Genomic DNA, 20,653 nt, shown 5'->3' on the forward strand with positions numbered 1-20,653 from the left:
TTGACCTGTGCTGTGCCACTGAGGTTATGCAATAAGATTTAAGCCATAAAGTGCAAGTGACACATCCCAAAGAAACAGAATCAGCACATTTTCAGCCAACAAAATACAACTGGTCCCATATAATGTTGCACTCCTGCCTAGAACAGCAGAGAGGTACTAACAACCCAGGAGATGCTAAAATCAGTCTCATAGACTTGAAAGCATGACCCAGTTAACAGACCTCAGAAACCCAAAGGGCAACCTTATGCAATGCGCTTTGCTTAACAATCCTCTGACACTACCATTTCCAATAACCCACTTGACTACTTGTAAGACTGGGTATTCCCCTCCCTTCAACAGCCCTCATAAAGATTCTTTTACTATCAGATATAGGAGTGAGGAGTCTACTGGAAACCCACCAAACGGTAGTTCTGAGCTGACCTGAGGATGTCAGATTCCAACTGTGTTTCATCCCAGATTAGCAAGTGGTTATTGGTTATCTCAAAATTGCATTTGTTATGAATGAAAATTATTTGCCAAAATAAGCCATTCTGATTCATTTGCAGTGTAAACAGATTTTGTGACTCTTCCCCAGAAAGCATAATCATCAGCATTATCCTAAACTGTTAGCTCAACCAGCCCTGGCCCTCTCCAAAAAGCTGTATTAGTTTCCCTCAAGTTTGACCTTTGGCCTTCCTCCTACTCCAGATCTTCCAGCCTTTTGGGGCAGATAGTGCCAACCTTTCATGCTTGCAACCAAGCATTAAATTATCTATTAGGAGTTGTATAGAAACCACAAAAGTCATCTTATTTCCAAATCAAATGAGGATAAAACACAGGACACACTTCTCTTGTTTTGTTTTGTGGATGGTCTGCAATTCACAGGCTATGTAGTCTACCCTTATTTTACAGGTATAGTACTCTGACTAGTTTGGCGCTGTACCTCATTTCTAGGTACCCATAAAATTCTAGTTTATTTATTTATCTGGGGTGAGATTTCCAGATGGCGAGTACCTAAGGCACAGATTTTCTAGACTTTACAACACAATAGCCAGCAGAGACCTCACAACTCAAAGGTGTCAGTGGGAAGGGACTTCTGGAGGTCTCTAGCGCAACCTCACTCTCAAAATGGGGCTACCATCAACACTAGACCAGGTCAGCCGTGGCTTCATTGCCTTATTGTACCAAGTCTTGTGCAAGTATAGTGAAGTAGAGCAATACGGGAAGTGAGAGTCAGAACTTCAAGTCTGACACTGTCTTACTTTATGACTTCAAATTTCTCCACATCTTTTATTGCCCTTTTCTCAAGGAAAGGAATACTTTCTACTACATTGATATCCTACAGATTAGGAGAAAAGCCGCAGCTGCATTAGTGACTGGTTGTGAACTGCTCAAAGTCTCTCAATGATGACATGCTCCAAGTATTCAGAGCAACATAAAAGAGAGAAGCCAAAATCTAAACAGCAGAGAGAACCAAATCTTGGGTTTCTAATTCACTGCTTATAGCCTCCTTCACATAGACTCTGCCTGTACATAAGGAGATTTAGTGGAGCCCATCTGACCCAGTACCACTGACAGAGAGGAATCTGCCCTTGTAAGCTCTGATTGCTATCTGGGTAACCTGACCTCCTGCCTGCGAGCACAAAACAGGCCAGATAACATTAATCAAGACGGTAAGCGCCCAGCCTATAAATGTTTTCTTGGGACTGGGCCCAAATCAGGTCTGATATCACTCTGTAACTCTGTGTCTTTATTGGGAGTTGTGGGGTTCTTGCTATCCTTGTGAGGGATTTTACTGCACCATGAACATCCCTGAGCTTTTTGACCCAAACACCCTGTGGCAGCCAGTTCTCTCACTCATTCTCCCATGCAACAGTGACCCAGTGTGTGATAGAACCTGCCACAGGCCTCTACTGCACACTGTCAGCCCCAAGGCCATGCCAGAAATCCTGTCAGGGAAGTATCTACAGGAGCGGGAGTTCAGGGAACAGGAAGAATGGGGCTGCTCCCTGAGGAAAGGGGAGCTGAGGGTGGCCCCAGAACAGGCAAGGAAGGAATCTCACTGACCAGGCACAGTCCCACAGCATCTGAGCTGGGCAAGCAGAGCAAGAGTGGCAATAGCAACAGGCTTCATCAACAGTCCAGTGATCATCAGACAAAGGCAAGGTAACAAGTCAGGTCCAAGGCCAATCTGGGAAAGTCAAACAACATTTCAGAAACAGACCCGGAAACAAATACACCTAGATGCCCAGGCCTGAGCTTAAATAGAGCTCAGGGGCCAGGGCCAGAGGGTGTAGGTGGAGGTCCCAGGTAAGGCTGGTCAGGGCAATTAAGGCTTATTTGTGCCCTCGCAGTTCTGACACTGTACTGCAGAACTTCATTTCTGTGACACACCAGCTCATCCAGGCTCTGCACCCATCAGGGGCTCATCACACTCCCAATTCAGTTCCCATCCTCCCTGTACTCCCTTCTGTCCCAGCTCTCTACCGCCTTCCCGTCTGCTCTCCTGCTGATCTCCAGGCCTGGAACTCTCCATCCCCTCTGCATAAGTCTATGCCCTCAGTAGCACTCATCTGCTTCATGTCTTATGCTTTATGACCCTGTTTATGGCTGAAGGGAATGGTGGGAGCAGAGTGATGGGAAGAGACAGGTGGCAAGCAGGAAAGACACTGAGCAAGGGAGAGGCAGACAGTTAAGTCCAGAGTGGTTTATCTCCCTCCCCTCTCACTCCACAGCATATGGCTTAGGAAAAATCATGCCATTTCATGGGCGAGTATTCATTCCTTTGGCAATAAAGAAGAAAGTCTATTTTTATTGGGATCTTCTGTGATTCTGAGATCCTCAGTCTGAGACATTGTTCCCTCACACACTCCTGCACTCTCTAGAGTGGGGCAATGGGAACCCATTGGTCTAACCTTCAACAAGTATTGCAAGACTTTTCATAAGGAATTTAATTTAATTCCTGTGCTGTTTTCTCCTTTGAGCACGTGCAAGTGATTGATCAATGCACTCTAGCACAACAGTCTTGTTCCATGCTCATCGCTGGAGAAAAATGCTGCCTTGCTGTCACACTAATATTGACTTTCAAAAAAGCAGCACAGTCAGTAGTCTTTCTGTTTAGGATCAAGACGGCAACAGCCTCTTGTTGGAGGATCTCACCAGTCTTTAGCAAAGCAGCTCCTTGCTAGGGCACACTAACTTCAGTTTTCAGAAGTCCTTAGCCTGACATGCCTAGATCTGACTAATGGGTACTGAGTACCTGGAGTCTTCCCTGACGTCACTGAGACCACCCAGATGTATGTGTCTTGGCGCCTGCATGCTGGGCAGACCATTCAGATATAAGTAGCTCAGTGTGTTTGAGAGAATAAAAATATTTTATTTTAAAATAAAATCACCTTGCTCTCCTTCAAGGTCTCATGTTGAGTTTTGTCACATTGTTGCAACCTTATTTCCTACAACACAGCTAATTTTGCAAAGGACTGTGAAAAGCAGAGTCTGAATAGGAACTGAATGACGACATTGCATTTTGCAGCCAGCTTTACAACTTGGTCTCTGACTGTTGCCGTAAGCTACCTTTGGTGACACACAGTCGCACACACCCAGTATTTTCTACCATCAAGCCCTTTCTGCCTGCCTGTAGTCATGCTCCTGTCTAATCAAAGGGTAGAGGGACATTGTGATCAGGTCAATCTCCAAGGCAGATAGATGCATGGATAGATGCAACACTGAAACGGACAGCATAACGTCAGGAGTGCTCACACATAAATGGTGAGACTAGGAGAAAGGCAGGAAGGGAGGAGCAGGTGTCATAGACAGATCCTGTGTCGGAATGGGTGACAGACGAGGGAGGACTGTCTTCTGGGAAGCACAGCTGGGCAGGCAATACCAGTGCCAGAAGTGGAGCAGGGAGAAACAAGACCCACGCAAAGGTTTTGATTAACTCTGTGTTCAGGGGGAACTGGTCTGTCACTCTGAGACAAACAAAATGGCAAGCAAATTTCTTGCAGTTTGGGCCTTTACAAAGACCAGCATATCCCTATCGATCTCTTTGATTGATGTATTGAGAGTCCCAGATGGTTCAGAGCTGTCTATGTTCACCACAGTGAATGGGTCATCCCCTCAGCCAACCAGGTGCTTTTCAGATTCATTCAACTTATTTTTCAGCCATATCTCATTTCACACTCCCCAGCTCCTCTCTTTTCACTCAACAAATGTCTACTGTGAAGGGAATTTAACTTGTGCAAAAGTATTATTCCTCCCATAGTGACAATATGGGGCAGAGCCCCATCACCCAACATCTGTCTGTGTAGCATATGGTGGAGGAGAGAAAGGGAGAAACCTCACATGTTTATTAACTGAGAGTGCTGTCCCATATTCTTCAGCATCACTATAGTCTTGGATTCGGCCCAGTTCCTCAAGGCCAGTAGGGTCGTGCTGATAATTACCCAGTCCTTGTTGGGAGGACGAATGCTTTGTCACTAGGGGGATGCTCCTCCTGGCCATCCTTATCATTTGTTTCATGGCAGTATTAAGGAGCTTGGGTCTCACTCCAAACTGGCAGCAGCAGCAGCAAACTGGGAGGTCATGGAGGTTGCTAATGAAGGAGGGTCAATCTAGCACAGAGGGTCTAGCAACCCAGGAAGACATGGAGAAGGATTCCAGGAAGCAAGGAGCAATCAAGTAAACATTTAACTGTTGCTGCTCACCTTCTGCAAGAATCTGAAGACAAAATTTCTGGCCTTAATGTTTATTAGGACTCCATGCCCAGCTTTCAAAATAGACGTTTAGTTCTCTGTCCCATACACCTACCCTAGAATTTCACCTTTTTCCTCACGAAGTATCTACCTCTCTACTCATCACCTTCTTCCTCGTTGTCTGACCATCCAGGCACCTTTCTTTTTCCAGTCCTGTATGTTTATTTATCCTGTTTAGCAATTTGTGTCTTCTTTGTAGCTTATGAGCTTACATCTCATTGATAAGAACATTCAGATCTGCTGTCTGTCTTCTCTGGAAGGGTTTTGGCCTCTTTCCTGACTCTCTAGGTATGTCTGCAAAAATAGAACACGTACATTGCTAACTTATGACCATATCTTTGAGAAATAAACTTCCTTAAACAACAAGCCACAGCCGCCTGAGGCAGAAGCCAAGATACACTGGCCTTGCCACATGCCACAAAGGTCAACAGACCCAAATTGCCGCCTCAGACAGGAGGACAGAATGCCAGAAGCAAAGGACATATAAATCTAATGACTGTTAGCTTAACTATGTCAGCTGATTTCTGAGTTAGACCAGAGGGTGAAAGGAGAGGGACTGTCCTGATTTACCTTTACAAGGCTCAAAACATTGAAGACTTTGTCCGGCACTAGCAATCACAACAGCTCCTGAAACGATTCACCTAAGAAATGTCATTCTTTAATACTGAGCCATACTGCATATAGGCAAAGCCATCCAAACAGGTCTCAGGAAATCAGTCACACTGACCTGGTTAGAAGGTGACAAGAATGCTGTGAGAGTCTACAGAACAGCTGAGGCCTGCAGTGGTCTCTGTTGTACTTACTAAAAATGAGGTATTTGCCACATCACATTATTCTAACCATTGTTTCCTCAGATGCAAGGTCACAGCACTGATCCAGGACTTAGGTACAAGCAAAGCCCCACAAAACCAAAACAATTCTAACTGGGCAGATGAAAGACAGCTGCAGATGGGTCACTGACAGTCACTGAGTCACAGGGGTGTCAGTGGAAGGAGTCTCTGGAGACCTCGAGGCCAGCCTCCAACTTAGGGCAGGACTATCCCCAACACCAGATCACGGCAGCCATGGCTTTGTTTATTGAGTCTTAAACCCTCTCCAAGGTCAGAGATTTCCCCTGACCTGTCCCAGGCCTGAATCACCTTCAGGGAGAGGACACTTTTCCTCATGCCCAACCTGAACCTCAGGAGCTGCAACTTGTGGCTGTTGCCCCTTGTTATGTCATCTGGCACCACCAAGAAGTGTTTGGCTCTGACATCTTTGTGACTTCCCTTCCAGTACCTGCACAGACTGCTATTAAATCCTCCTTAGCATCCTCTTGGCCACACTAAACCAGCCTGGCTCCTTCAGCCTGCCCTTGGAGGACTTTGTATGCCAAGTGCTCCAAGTCCTGGTCACCTTTGTTGTCCTCTGCTGGTCCCTCTCCACTTTCTCTATATCTCTCCTCAACTGGGGAGACCAAAGCTGGACACATTACTCCATGTGCAGCCTCCCCAGCATAGAGTAAAGGGATAACAACTTCCCTCGCTCTGCTGGCCATGCTCCTTCTGACTTAGCCTATGCATTTTGCTTTAGGAGTGCACACTGTTGACTTATATTCAACTTTGCACGCACCATAATCTCAGTGTCCCCTACTTAATGATCCCAGGTCCTATTCCAGGCTGCTGGTTCCCAGCCTGGACTGATGCATGGGATCATTCTGCCCCAGCTGTAGGACTCTGCATTCTCTTTGTAAACCTCATAAGGTTTCTGTCAGCCCAGTTACCAAATTTATCAGGACACTGAGGCAAACGTAGCCTACACACCTCTCCCTCCTTCCTCATGCATTACCAAGTGAGGACGACAACACATGGCACACCAGCAAGCAAAGAGAACAACTGTCCACCACTAATCCTGGGTGTCATGCTGAAAGACTCACATCAGTGCAGCCGCATCTGCTTCTCCTGAGATCTGCAGGCTTCACTTCACATCCCACCCTGTGTCCATTAGCAGAGGAAACTGTTTCTGCAGTAGATGAAACAAGCAGCTAAGCAGCATGTAGTATCTGTGGACACTCAACTATGTGATTCAAAACAGTTCTGAGGGGGGAAGAGTTGGGAACTGGACAGAAAATCCACTCACACAGGAGGACATTCCCCTTGGATACATGAGGTTCCACTTTGCAGAAGAGCTGCACTGGACTCTGAGGCTTCACTGTATTTGCGATGGAAGTAGGTGTTGGAGACTACAAGCATGAACCCCAGGGGGAAGGAAGTTAGGATGGTGCTATTAAAGGGCAGCTAAGACAGGAAGAAGCAACACAACATTGCAGAGGATGTGAGCACTAAGGAGTCTCAAGAAAGGCCTCAGAGAGAAAGTCTCATAGCTCTCCTTAGGATAAAAGCAGTGATAAGAAAGGGACAAGTAAAGGATCAGGCTCGCTAGCCAAAGTCAGAAGGCAACTTGGGATTCTGGGCTCAGATCCTGACACCAGCTGTGAGAAATGCAAGTTGAGTGTAGCCGAATAAATGCAAGAGCAGATATGCTTCCATCCTCTCTTCCCATATCCTAAACTCAAAATCAAAGCAGAGTACAGACAATATGCTCAAGGTCCCATTGTTATTCAGAGGGACCTTGACAGGCTGGAGGAATGCGCTGGCAGAAATCTCCTGAGGTTCAATGAAGGAAAATGCAGAGTCTTGAACCTGGGTCGGAATAACCCCAGACAGTGGGACAGGCTGATGGCTGACTGGCTAGAAAGCAGCTTTGAAGAAAAGGACCTGGTGGACAGCAGATTGAACAGTAGTCAGCAGTGGGCCCTTGCAGCAAAGAAGGCCAGCAGTATCCTGGACTGTATTAGTCAGAGCACAGCCAGCAGGTTGAGGGAAGTGATTCTTCTGCTCCTTTTATGAGACTACATTTGGAGTACTACATCCAGTTTTGGGCTACCCAGTACAAAAAAAGACATGAAGCTACTGGAGTGAGTCCAGCAGAGAGTCATCAAATAGGGTGTCAATTAAGAGGTTAGAGCCCACAAGGTAGAGGAGAGGATAAAGGAGCAAAGTTTGTTCACCCTGGAGAACAGAGGGCTCAGAGGGACCGAATTTCAGTCTTCTACTACCTAGAGCGGCTTATAAAGAAGGCAGAGCCAAACTCCTATCAGAAGCGCACAGTGATAGGACAAGAAGCAATAGACACTAATTGGGTCCAACAGGGGCAGTTGCAGTTAGATATTAGGAAAAAAATTTCCCATGAGCGTGGTCAAACACTGCAACAACAGCCCAGAGACGCTGTGGAAGGAATCTCCATCCTTAGAGAAGCTGGTTCTTCCTTGAACTGGAGGTTTGACTCAGAATGTGGAAAATCTAGCAAAAAGGACAAAGTGCAGGATAACAGCAGAAGGATGGAGAGGAAGGAAAAAGAAAACATTGACGTTAATTACAACTGTCAAAATAGTAATTATAGCAAGCAGAAGGACTCTGCTAATTTTGTCTGTGAACATGAGGTAGTCAGATGAAGTATCTGTGTACAAATACTAGCGCAAAAATGAAGGAACTTGATCTGCTGAAAAACATGGAAGTGGATATCAAGGGCTAAAGGGGGGAAGCAATCATAAATACAGTAGAGATCCTGAAGGAAAGGAAATGGAGATCAAGGTGAAGATGGAATGACAGTGCATATCAGCAAAGGCATGACTGCACATAAGAAAAAAGGGCCAGAATTGCAGAAAAGGGAACCTATGTGATTCAAAAATCTTCTGGATGAACTATCCCCTATAGGGCAGGCTGACGGGGGGCAGTGTCCAAATCTCAGCATACAGGAGACAGGGGTTTACGATTCTTGGCAACAGGTCTCTTCTAATGGTTTTGCTTGCCATGAAGTCTGTCATTAAGTCTCTATGAAGAATTGCTGACATGCTGCAGTCTGATACCAGTTATTATTAAGAACTGGGAAGTCCTAGGTTATTAAAGGAGTTAAATTTATGCATGCTCAGAAAGGATACAAGTTGCTTTCATCTGCCTTCACTGAGGAAGAGGCCTTGAGTGAACAGTTTTCTTTGACCTTGCATAGCTGGTACAAAAAACATCACTGTCCTGGAGGGAAGGTCTAAGAACGTCTTTGTACGATAAGAGAGATCCACACCCTAATTACACCCTTGGTGCTTAGCCACCTTCACTTGTTTCATTAGAACTTGTATCCTGTTAGTTCCCATTGGTTTACCTGCTGTTCTCCTACCAGAAAAATTAATGAGCAGTCATTCTTCATCAACCTTCCCACTCTGGTCATCGTTCACAGGTATTTGCCACAACTCCCACTGTGTCTTTCCATCCTAAAAAATATCTGTTTAGCCATTCTGTGGATGGGTGTCATCTGATTATCCTTGCTATTCCTCTCTGAACTTCTACAATTCAGCTTTATATCCTTTCTGAGATGGTGGGATAGAAGACAGAACCACACACTGCACCCAAGATGCAGGCACACTCCATCAGGAACACCAGGGATTTCTGTAGAAGCACTATGATGATTTCTGTTTTTTCTACATTCATAACAGATTTGAATATTCTTCTTTTTTATTTTTACTTTTTTTAAATACTGAGCACTGAGCTGATGTTTTCACGGAACTATTCCTCAGGTTTTTGTTATGATACCAAGTCAGTTTTAAATGAAAGCTAGAACTGCTAATTTTCATCTATCTGGTCTTGAAATCTGTTCCGTTTCATTTCATCTATATGTTCCATAACTTTTTGAGACTTCAGTTCAAGACGGACACCAGCGGAGACACTAACAAATGAGAAATTCAACTGTAGGAACCTCCAGCCTGAACACAGATGCGAACAAAATAATTTTGGTTTTCTACTATGACCTTAACTTCCTGGTGTACTCCTTTCACATCTTGATTGTCTACAGATTCTCTGTCAGGCTTCTTACGCCTGATGAGTTTGAGAAAGGACTTATTATTGGGTTTTATCCCCTTTCCAAGTTGGCATGTTTTCAAGATCAAGAAATGCTGTGATCAAGAAGAACTGGCAAATATCAATCTAGGCAGGATTTTACAAACTCATTAAAATAAACAGTGGAAGACTCTTCAGGTCATCTTCAGAACATGAATGGATGCACTCTGCAGTGATGAGAGACTGAAAACATGCGAAGTCTCAGTTTTAAACAATAATGATGGTGATCACAACCAAGGCAAAGTTAAGGTGACACTTAAGAATGAGGATATGGAAATGAAGATTACCATAAAAGCAGTGGAAGGAAAACTTCAAGTGCAAATCCAGGATAAGCTGGCTAAGTCATTTCTGTTGGAGAAATATCAATGCCAGCTTTGATCTCAACTTCTGAGGCTGCAACCAGAGTACTAGGAACACTGCTGTTTGTCCATACTTAAGAACAATTTACTAGGTAGGAAGAGGTATGTAGATGGGATTATGGGATGTTCCAGCTAATGGAGAGCTAGCTGTATTGAAGGAGTGAAGAAGCTTGGCTTCTTCAGCCCAGCAAAAGAGAGATGAGAAAACAAAACTATTAAATACCTTAGGGAGGTAAATACCAAAAAGGAGGACAAGATAACAGAAAGACAAATGGAAATAACTGATCATAAAGAGGAAAATCAGGAGGATTTTAACCATCAGATCTGGCTGTGTCTAGGACAGCCTCCTAGCTGGAATAACGAGACAGGAGTGTGTGACAGAGTTGACATAATTTGTTTATTTTTATAACGGGAACTCTGACATAGCTTTCTGCCCCTCACATTCAGAGGTCCTTCCTAAGGTCTGGAATGAAGTATGGGAAGACAAACAGCCAGGAGTCACCAAACTCAGAAACCCTTTGCTGCAGTAAATGCCAGCTGGGAGCGACTTGCTGTACAGTTATTTTGGCAATTTGCTGTCCCTACCCTTGGGCCTTTTCCTTCAATACCCAAACTACAATGAACTTTGTGCACTGCATGACAGGTCACCAATATATCTGGCCAGCAGTAGGACAACGAAGAAAGCTTTAAATAAGACAAAGCACTAATTTGAACTAATGAGGCCACATTACACAAGCTTTGGATACTAACCGCATCCCTGTCAGTGAAGCCTTCAGAACAGAAGGTCCCAATTCTTATTTGCTAGCAAGACCTCCACATCCTTTCACTAGAAATCCTAGATTAGTATTTCATCTAGACAGCAATACCACTTCTGTGTCTCTGTCTTCTCCTGTGCCAGTCATACGTTTGACTCTTTTACCTTTCTGTGTGTGTGTGTGTGTGTGTGTATTTGTGTACGTGTCTGCGTGAGAGCGTTTTAATGGGACCTGTTGAGTGCCTCAGGGCCTAAGAATCACAACAGTTGTCTCAGGGCTCATGACTCTGCTGACTTGTGATCAAGAAGGTGGAAAGCTGTGACCCAAAGGGTATCCAGTCCACCTCCTTTGGCATCCGGCTGACAACTGAGCTGACAGCAGAGCTAATACTCAAGCAGGCTGTGTGCAGTGGGCTGAGTCCCCTTCTGGAGAGTATAAATTACACATGGCCAGCTTTAACACCTCTTTATATAGTTATACATAAAAGCTTTCAGTCCTGGTGACTCTGTAAGTGTTCAGTATGTCTGCCTGTCCAAACAGGCGTAAATAAAAAGGAAATAACCTCCCTGGTGAGAGGAATTTTAGAATCTGTGAGGAGAGGTTGCAGTGCAAAGATGACAGTGTGAATATGGCTGTAGGCACTTGCTGACACTCCTGGGCACTTGGCTTTAAGGGCAGAAGCTCTCTACTGCAAACAGATCTTCCTAGCAGAGGTCTGTGCCAAACACAATTGCTACAATAATAATGGCATTTGCATGTTGCTTTTTGTTTGAGAACGTTTTGCTGGACCATGAGCCCAGTCATGAGTTACACCCCAGATTGTTTTCTGAGGAGGTGGGAAGCACAGAAACATTGCATGTTGCACGAGAAATGAGCATTCCTGAGGCAACTGTTCTAACTACTAGAAAATCCTCCAGACCTGAGGACAAAACACACAAGACCTGGCATGACCTTTCTCCAGTCCACGCTCCCTTTCGGAGCTACAGATAGGATCCAGAGGCTTGCTGATTAATTTCCCATGGCTCATGAGACGCACTGGCAAAGTTGGTTGCTAATCAAAGGAAACTCAGCACCACTGTCCAGAAAGGAAAATGATCATGGAAACAGTAGCCAGGAAACAAAACTAAATAAAGGGAAGTAAAGTTATCTTAAATATTCATAAATCAACCTTTCCTCACACTCCAGCATCCCCCAGAAGTGAAGGAGTGCCTTGCTTTGACTGACTTGGATGAACTGGGAGAAGCAGACACAGGATGGGGCACTGAGACCACTGCCCTTTATGCAGCTCTGTCAGCAACCTTATCTCCAGCATGCTGCTGTAACTTGGCCATTTGCTGCTGATTCCCTGTGGGTATGGGCGAGGCCAAAGCCATATTACCCTGTGAGTTCCCAGCACACACATTCCTAATGAGATAATCCATCAGAGCATCTACTCCAGCTCAGGCCAGAATCCACTTTCCTTTCACTCTGACTATTGTTCCCAGTACACTGTACATTGCATGAAGGTGAACTGGCTCGTGATCAGGGCTGCTGGATAGCACATGACCTTCAGCATGACCACTAGTAGTCCTGAGAAGATGCCATTCCAGCTCTACGCTTTTTGTCTTGATTGACGTGGCTGTGGCATAGTTTCCAGATCACCTATTACAACAGCGTAAGACTGTGCAACACCATGTTCAAGTTATTTATTTGGCAGCACAGAGGAAGAACTGGCCATGGGAAGTTACGATCCCATCACAGTCTTGCAGAATATTCCATCAAAAGAGATCTCTCTTACTCTGCCCTACAGTCTGTGTAGCGCATGGCTTACTTGAACCATCAATTATAACACACAATTAGCAAGCACAGCGCAGAGCTGGCAAACTGCCCTTCCTCCCACTTCTTCCTCATTAGGGTGCTCTTCTCTTGCTAGATCCTTAATTAGCTTGTCATCAGCAACTTGGCCTGGATTGAACACCCTGCATTCTCCCAGATTAAACCGGTATAAGACAGATGGGACACCAAAAGCAGCAAGAGAGTAGGATGAGAAGACACGCTAAGCAATCGATATCTGTCCCTCACTCCAGGAACAGGCTTGCCAGGGGCAGCAGTAAGATTGCTGCTGGCTTGGTTAAACTGGGTTCATAATGAAGGTAGGCTGAGACCCAGCAACCACATTTCAGAAAAACTCACTCTACGGTCAGCAGCAGGGAGAAGTAAAACCCAGCAAAACCAGTAGATGTGAGAACAAAGCTGTTTACTGAGCCCTTAAAGTGCAGAGCCCAGCCATGTTCAAGCCTACCAATTCAGTCTGAAACACTGTCATGTATTCACACCTTACCTGATTTTCTTGCTTTTGCTAATTCAGAAGCCAACACTTGGTCTCAAACTACTCTGTCCTCAAATTATGCTGCTGTGCTCTTTTCCCCATCTGCCCACCCACTGAGCTCAGCAGATGCTCTGTGGCACCACTGCAAAACATTGAGCCAATACATGGAAGGAGAGCACAGCAAAAATGCTGGATGGGGAGGGCATCCCATAAAATACATACACCTGTTGTCAATCAGCAGCCAAAGCTTATGTCAGCCTGCTGCAAATATTTTCTCCTTCCACCACTGTGACCTTTTCATACTTTATGAAGGAGACTGCTCCCATTAAGTGCTACTTGATCCTTTGCTAATGCAGCAGTTATGAAAGGACCATAGTGCTTGTCAATGGGATAAACACCTTTGCAGTGGGAGGGGGCTGTGGAGAAGGGGTACACTGCCGCTCTTCCCTCTGCTTCCACGGGGCCTTTTCCCGCTGCCTGCCCACCACCACTGTTACAGCAACACGTTTTTACAAAGATAGCTAAGCCTGGCTGATGCACTGACCACTGTCTCTGCATCTGCTGTCTAGCCAGGCTCAACTTACAGCATCTAAACTAGCACATGGAGAAGAGGGTCTGATTTTCTGATTGGTGAAATGTTCCACCCCAAGAAAGCAATTCAAGATAAAATGCTGGGTGTACATTGTCCCTCTGACACTCTGGATCACAGGCTCAATTAACTTGCATAAAGACAGCTCCTACCACAGCCCTAAACTGTCTGCTCGGGTCTGAAAGCCCATATTAACCTTATATCACCAGCAAAATAGGTCTCAGGCGAAGTAGTCACGAAAGCATGAATCCACTCTCCCTGCTGTAGTGCTGCTTGGCACTGCCCTCAGTTCTCACATCTGTAACTGCTGTTTTTGGTAGCCTGTTCAGGTGGCACACAGAGGGTGGCCTGAACAGGAGCTCCAAGGGGCTGAGGACAAGGGATGGGTGGGGGCTACTGTCCTAAAGGACTGTCCAAGAGAAGAGAAAAGTCTAGAGGGTTGACACAGCCTCTCCTCCTGGATCATACAGAATAATGGCCACCACATTATCAACTATGAGAGACAGAATCCTGGAGGAGATGGACATCTATCTGGCTTGATCTGGTGCCATGTTCCTCTGGCCTCTTCAGAGAACAACCAGTGCTGCCATTAGCATCCTGCCAGCTGGCTCCTTGCAGCACCTGGTCAGGGCTCAGCTGGGTGACCACCACCAAGCCACTTCACTGGCCCTCTGAGAGAGGAGAAATAAATTCACTTCCCTGCCCCAGAACAGGGCTGTATAAGTGCAAAATCTAGCTCTTTAGGTCTCTCTCTGCAGAGAGACCTCCAAAAGGGGAACTAACTCGGGAAGAAATAGCACACATAAGCAAATTGGCGTAAATTGAGAGGTGCGCTTATTCAGCATCTCCATTGAAATATGTGTGAAAGGAAAAGAATTGAAATGAAGTCCCTTCTTTGCCAGCTACTTTCTTGCCCCAGCCCTGGCTCTCTAAAGTGTGGTAGAGGCCTCCTGGGTCTCAGAGAGCAAGACAGCTCCTTCAGCCAACAGAAGTAGCTGTGCTGTAGTTGGCAACTATGGTGCAGGTCACCAAGGGAACAGCAGTGTTTGGGGCCACTCAGGTTGAAGGTTGCCTGGGTCATGGTTGTTCAGGATGTGAGCGTCTGCATGGACACTGAATTCTATTGCCACTGTCTGCTGGCCCTGAGGGGTGTGAGGTGGCTCTTAGGCAAACAGGAGATGAGTCTGCAGAGACACTTATGTACTATTTGTCTGGGTTTGAAATTAACCCCTTCTGCAAAAGACATCTACAGTATGGTGTTGTGCTGGTCACTGGTACCTGCGCAATGCCTTGAATCATGTCTGTGTCATAAAACATAGAATCATAGAAGGGGAGGGACTTCGGAAGATCTCTAGTCCAAGCTGTAAATATTCCGCGGCTGTACCTGCTAAGGTATTTTTGACAGGCTAGAGCTGTGTCCATAGGAGACAAAGAAAATTGCACATGTTTACAGGATCATGGCTCCCTGCACCAGTACGAGCTGGTTATAGAAAACATAACAATAAAACCTGCCACTGGGACACTCTGTAGCCCTGGCCACCACTTCCATGGACTAACTGGCCATCCCTGTATTACCAATCATAAATACTTCCAATGCAGAAAAGAGTCGCTGAAATTGGGAAGGGACTGTGAAATCTGCCCATCACAGCAAGATCAGTTTGCCACAGGGTTTTCTCACTTCTGTTGCATCTGAGGCAGAAAATTTATAGAAATCTTAAGGGGCTCTCATGGCATGCTAAAGGGGCATCATCCAAGGGTTTGGAGGAACCAAACACTGAAGAGTGAGTAGCAAAGGTTACTGCTGAGCAATGGCAGGTCACCAGCAGTAGCTTTCTGTAGATAAGACATAAGAAGCAATGGAGCGAATAACAGAACCAAACCTCCACTAGCTTGAAATCATCAGGGAGAGATTTGGGTCTGTCTGACACGTGGCTAACACCTTGCACTGGGTCTGTAGGAAAGACAAATGACACTATCAGATCAGACTGTTAGCAAAATGCCAAGGGGGAGATGTTATCTTAGCCCGTAAGAGAAATTTCATGGCATTGTGACTGACATACAGATGGTCATAACTTGGTACAATTTATTTAGGTAGAAATACCTCTCTGCACCTTAACAAAGTTTTGTTTGCTCTGTCCTGAATGACAGGCCCAACAATGCCATGGAAATGATGATCCACAACATATGTGCAGAGTTCCTAATACTGCGCAATGACAACAAGTTTCATCAGCTCAGATAAATATCCCTGCCTTCCCAGTGACAGTCCCTCATACTTAGGATGTCTCACTTCCTCTACCTGCCAACATTTGAAATCTATAAATAGGGCCAACCAGGAGACAAACAGGGGTTGTACACTGTGACCCACTAGAAATCTGTATGCTAAGGCATACCTTTGGAGGGAACTAGCAATAAACAAACAACACAATACTAGAAAGTAAAGGCCTGACCCTGCTAGGTTGGGGCAGTCTAGTGGCTTGGTGATCAGTCCAGAACTCCCTCCGAAGCGGACCAACTCTCAGCATTTCTCCAGCTTTCCTACCTCCTCAGGAACACAGGCCCTTGCTATTCCAACGCCACAGCAAGACTCCACTGGAAACCCCATGTTCCTTCAGGTGACTATGCTGAGTTAATGGCAAGGTTCAGGAGGAGACAACTGGGATGCCTGGTGCAGAGCTCTCTAAGGTTCGTGTTAGCCTTTCCATCACCACCAGTGGGATGCTGAACCAGGATACCACTGTTTTCCAGTACCTTCCAACACCTACCTTCCAGTGCTGTAGCAAGCACCTCCTGGTACAGCAGCCCCCATCCCCCTCTCTCTGCATAAAGGCCTGTGCTCCTCTCAGTGGTATGCAAGTCCCAGCAGTGCAGATCATTCATATTTCCATAGAAAGGGCAAGTACCTCCCTCCACAAACTTTCTTTATTCCTAGAGTCTAGAGATTGAACTTGCTCTGCACTACACACCACTTGTTCATGAAACCCAAAAGCCATGGAGGGAAAAATGGGTTTTAGCTTACTTCTACAGTTCATGGAACCAACTGCTACCTACAGCCAGAAGCCCAGAACAATCCAGTGCAGGCCTCACTGATTCAGTGGTGGTATGCCACACTGGCACAGGCCACCCCTGTCAAAAAACACTGCTTCGACCCTACCCTTGAAAAGTCCTGAGCAAGCAGGAGAAAGCAGTAGTAGTGCAGAGTAGTAGCGCAGCACTTCCTCTTTGCCTAGGCCCTCTTTTGTCTCCTCTTCCAAGCAGAGGAGGCACTCCATGGCTCTTTGACAAGTAGAGAATAACCTGCTTTCCAGTCAGTGTCTAATTGCTGGTAAAAGCTGTTAATTGCCTCGTATAGTCTTCTGTCAGAAACATTATACCCTCCCGTCCTGCAGAGACTGGGACGGAGAACCATTCTGATCAATGGCTGCAGTGAGTCACAGAGAGGGGAAAGGTGAAATATAATATGAGAAATAATACCTACGGCAGCAAGCAAGGCTAACCCAAAAGACGTAAGGGAAGCAGGACTCCAGAGAGAGAGGAATGTTAGGGGAGGAAAAGCATGGAGTTCTCCTGACAAAGATCCAAGATCTTTTTAAATGGGCCCAAGGAATTATTTTTTAAAGTCTATTTTTAATACAACCTACATGTGTGATGAGAGCACTGCCTGCCACATTGCTATCTTATTACCTCCAAAATTAGCAACAAAAGGACTAATTTAGACAGGATGGAATATTTTCTAACAAAAGTGTCACTGCCTTCTGGGGAGCGAGTCCGACCCAAAAAGATCTCTGGAAATCCCACACCTTAGGTGATCCTTTGTGGATAGGAGTCCCCAGAAGAGCAGCTGAGATTAAAACAGTTTGGGTTAATTTCAGCACAGCTAGGGTGACTGGCAATAATATAATGTGACAGTAATATATTACTACAAGTGAACACAAATATATGCACTCCATTACAGCTGATGACAAAAACTACAGAGACAACAGCGGATTAGGTCCACTCTCCTGTTCTCAGATAATTCCTGGTGCTTGCCATCCTAATATTGGTCAAAGCCACGGCTGAAGTGGATCTCAGTTATCTGCCCTTCCTCAGCCCTCAACTATGCTGCTGCCATTCACTTAACCTGGACGCAAGCCCCTCAGTGTGAAGCAAATTACTGCATAACCTCTGCTCACGCACTGGCTTCACAGGAAATACTGGGTCAAGTTCACAGAATATGAGGACTACACATGGTCTTCCATATCCCAAGTTCAGTATATTTAAAAGACTGATGAGAGCTGCAGGATAAATAACTTTTCTGTTCCAGAACAGTGAGACTGTAATCACAAGGATTAAGCCTGCTTATGCACCACACAAAGCTCTCCTAGGACTAGACCCAAACTGTAGAATGACCTCAGACTCTCTGCTCCATTGCTCCAAGGTAAAACTCCCTCCTATCTTCCCTTACAAGCAGATAGAATGCCTATATATTAAAATGAAACAAACTTCCAAAATCTCTGTCACTAATGTGGACCCTGTAAAGAGGTGAGAACAGAACCCAAAGAGATTTGTGTTAATGATGCCTAATGCACCTGTAGGGAAGGGTAGCAAACAGAAGGAAATACGTTCATACAAAGCACAGTGAAACAACAGAACATAATACTATGCCATAGATGCCAAAAGTATAACTGGTTTTGAAAAGATGTTTAGAAAAATTCATGAAAGAAAAGTTCATCAAGGGGCTATTATATACTAAAATGAGCCCACGGTCTTTGGTTCAGGAAGTTCCTACACTGCAGACTGCTGGGTCTGTGAGGTAAAACAGGGAGTGAATCCCTGTACGCTAGCCTGGTTCTTGCACTCTTCCTATGCATCTGCTATTTCACAGAGACAGAGGCAGACTATTTGGCTAGACGAACCTCTGATGTGACACCATATATCTATACTTACATGCTTGTATTAAGGCTATTGGTACAATATGGGGGGCTGTATAGAACAAAATATGCTATTGTAGGGTTAAGCTGTTCATCACAACTCTAGAATACTTAATGTACAGATAAAGCTTACAAACTCTTTCCCCTGTACTTCAAAGCACCTCCTCCAATAGCACAGTTCAGAACGAGGACCCACAGATTTGTTTTCCTTGGTAAAACGTCATTAGCACTATGTTGATAAAGCATAAAAAATACCACCCTGGTTAGAAGAAATGGTCTTTGATGAATAAAACAACCCTTCTTTCTTTGTCTAGATGAGTAATGCATAGAGGGAGCAGCTCAGGCTTTCTCTCCAATTAGCAGTTGAACCCCGCATCTGTGGCTGTGGCTAGGATGCCCAGTAAGGTAAAAGGTCTTTTCCACAGAAGTACTTTAGGCTTCACACATAATTGGGGCCTGACCATTCTGGCAAGCCTTCAAGAGCTTCCCACCTGCCAGTCAGTGCTGGCTTTTCTGGCTTAGATTTTAATTCCTCCTTGTAATATAGAGATAAAATGCTTACAATCACTTCCTGTCCCTTTTCTAAGAGCTGCAAAACCCACTGACAGAGTATCCCAGTCCTTCCTAGTGCTGGTGCACACAGAGGATGACAAGCTACTAGAGCTAGAGCTTCCACCACCCTCCTCCTTGAGGCTCCGTCCTGAACTCTTAGGCAAAACTCCCATCTGCACCAAAGGATACATAGGAACGGCCCATCTGGGGGCTCCCAAATTAAAACCTGATGGAACAGTTGATGAAGGTACAGAATTTGAGTTGTGCTGAAGGCTGAAGAGTTTGCCCTCCTATTAACATGTCTGCACTCCTTTTTGTTGCTAGGGAAACTGAGCATATGCTTTATTTACCCCGTCCAAATGCAACTGAATCATTCCTCCAAAAGAAGCTACTACTAATATTTTTGGATAGCACCGTGTTCCAAGAAGGGAGTCAAGTACAGAAGGACTCCTATAACCATAGCTCCCTCTCAGTCCCACCAGCCCTTTCATACATTGGCAATTCATCCTGTCTTGGGCTGTATGGAGCTCCCCATAGAAATCACTTCACCCCTTCCAAAACAGAGCAGCTGTTCAGCAGCAGCTCAGCGCAGCAGATCAGAAGAAGAATCCCATATCCAATTGAGACTTGGGAATTTTTAGGGAAACAAAACCCTAATTGTGAGTGTTAGAAGAGGGCCTGAGACATCTGGCCTAGCACTGCTGAAACAGCAACAAGCAACCCTTCTGAACCAAAGGTTCTTGGCTTTATATTGCCTGCAAAGCAATGACCTCTGGCAGGAAAGCCTTCCTCGGCTTAATGAAGAGTATTTTCCCCCATCCTGAAACAGGAGGGATCCCTGACTATCAGCCCAGCTCAGTACTCCTTAGCTTACAAAGTTCTGTAGGTCACTAAATGAGATAGGTTGGGATGACTGCACACCAACAGGAGAGTGACCTGAGGAGCTAAAATTGAGCTACAGCAGGTCTGATGCAAATAATTCAATTATGCCTAAATGTTTCAGTGTCTTGTGCTATCCTATCAGACCCTTTTGAGAAGCTTCATTTTAGCTGAACCAGAAGTCATAGAAAAGAATGCCAATTCCAGTGATTTTCCGGTGCTTTACTTCCTTCCTGTGCCAAGTCAGCATGGGACTTACACCTGTGAGGTCCAGTGATGGGTGCACAGCAACCGAATAGCAGAGGACTGTCACCAGAGACTGCAGCCACTCAGTCCCATTAATGTGATTTGTCACATTCAGCCTGATTCTACTCTTTCCCCTCTTCTCCATGTCACACACCCCTTATTGGGAGGATAGCATGAGGGCTTGGGGGCACCAAGAGCTCACACCAGCATGCAGTTATCCCATGCTAATAGTCACCCCATGCTAATGCTGCTAGTGAGGTGGGATGAAGGGCAGGACTCAGTAGTAGCCAAAATGGGTAAAGTGGGTTTGGATTGCCCCTCCTTTGGGGAACCAGAAGGGAATCAACTTCCCAGCTGTTGCCATTTACTTCAGAAGAAGCTCTTAAAGGGCTTGGTA

Source organism: Struthio camelus, chromosome 24 (genome assembly GCF_040807025.1).
Source record: "Struthio camelus isolate bStrCam1 chromosome 24, bStrCam1.hap1, whole genome shotgun sequence".
NCBI lineage: Eukaryota > Metazoa > Chordata > Aves > Struthioniformes > Struthionidae > Struthio > Struthio camelus.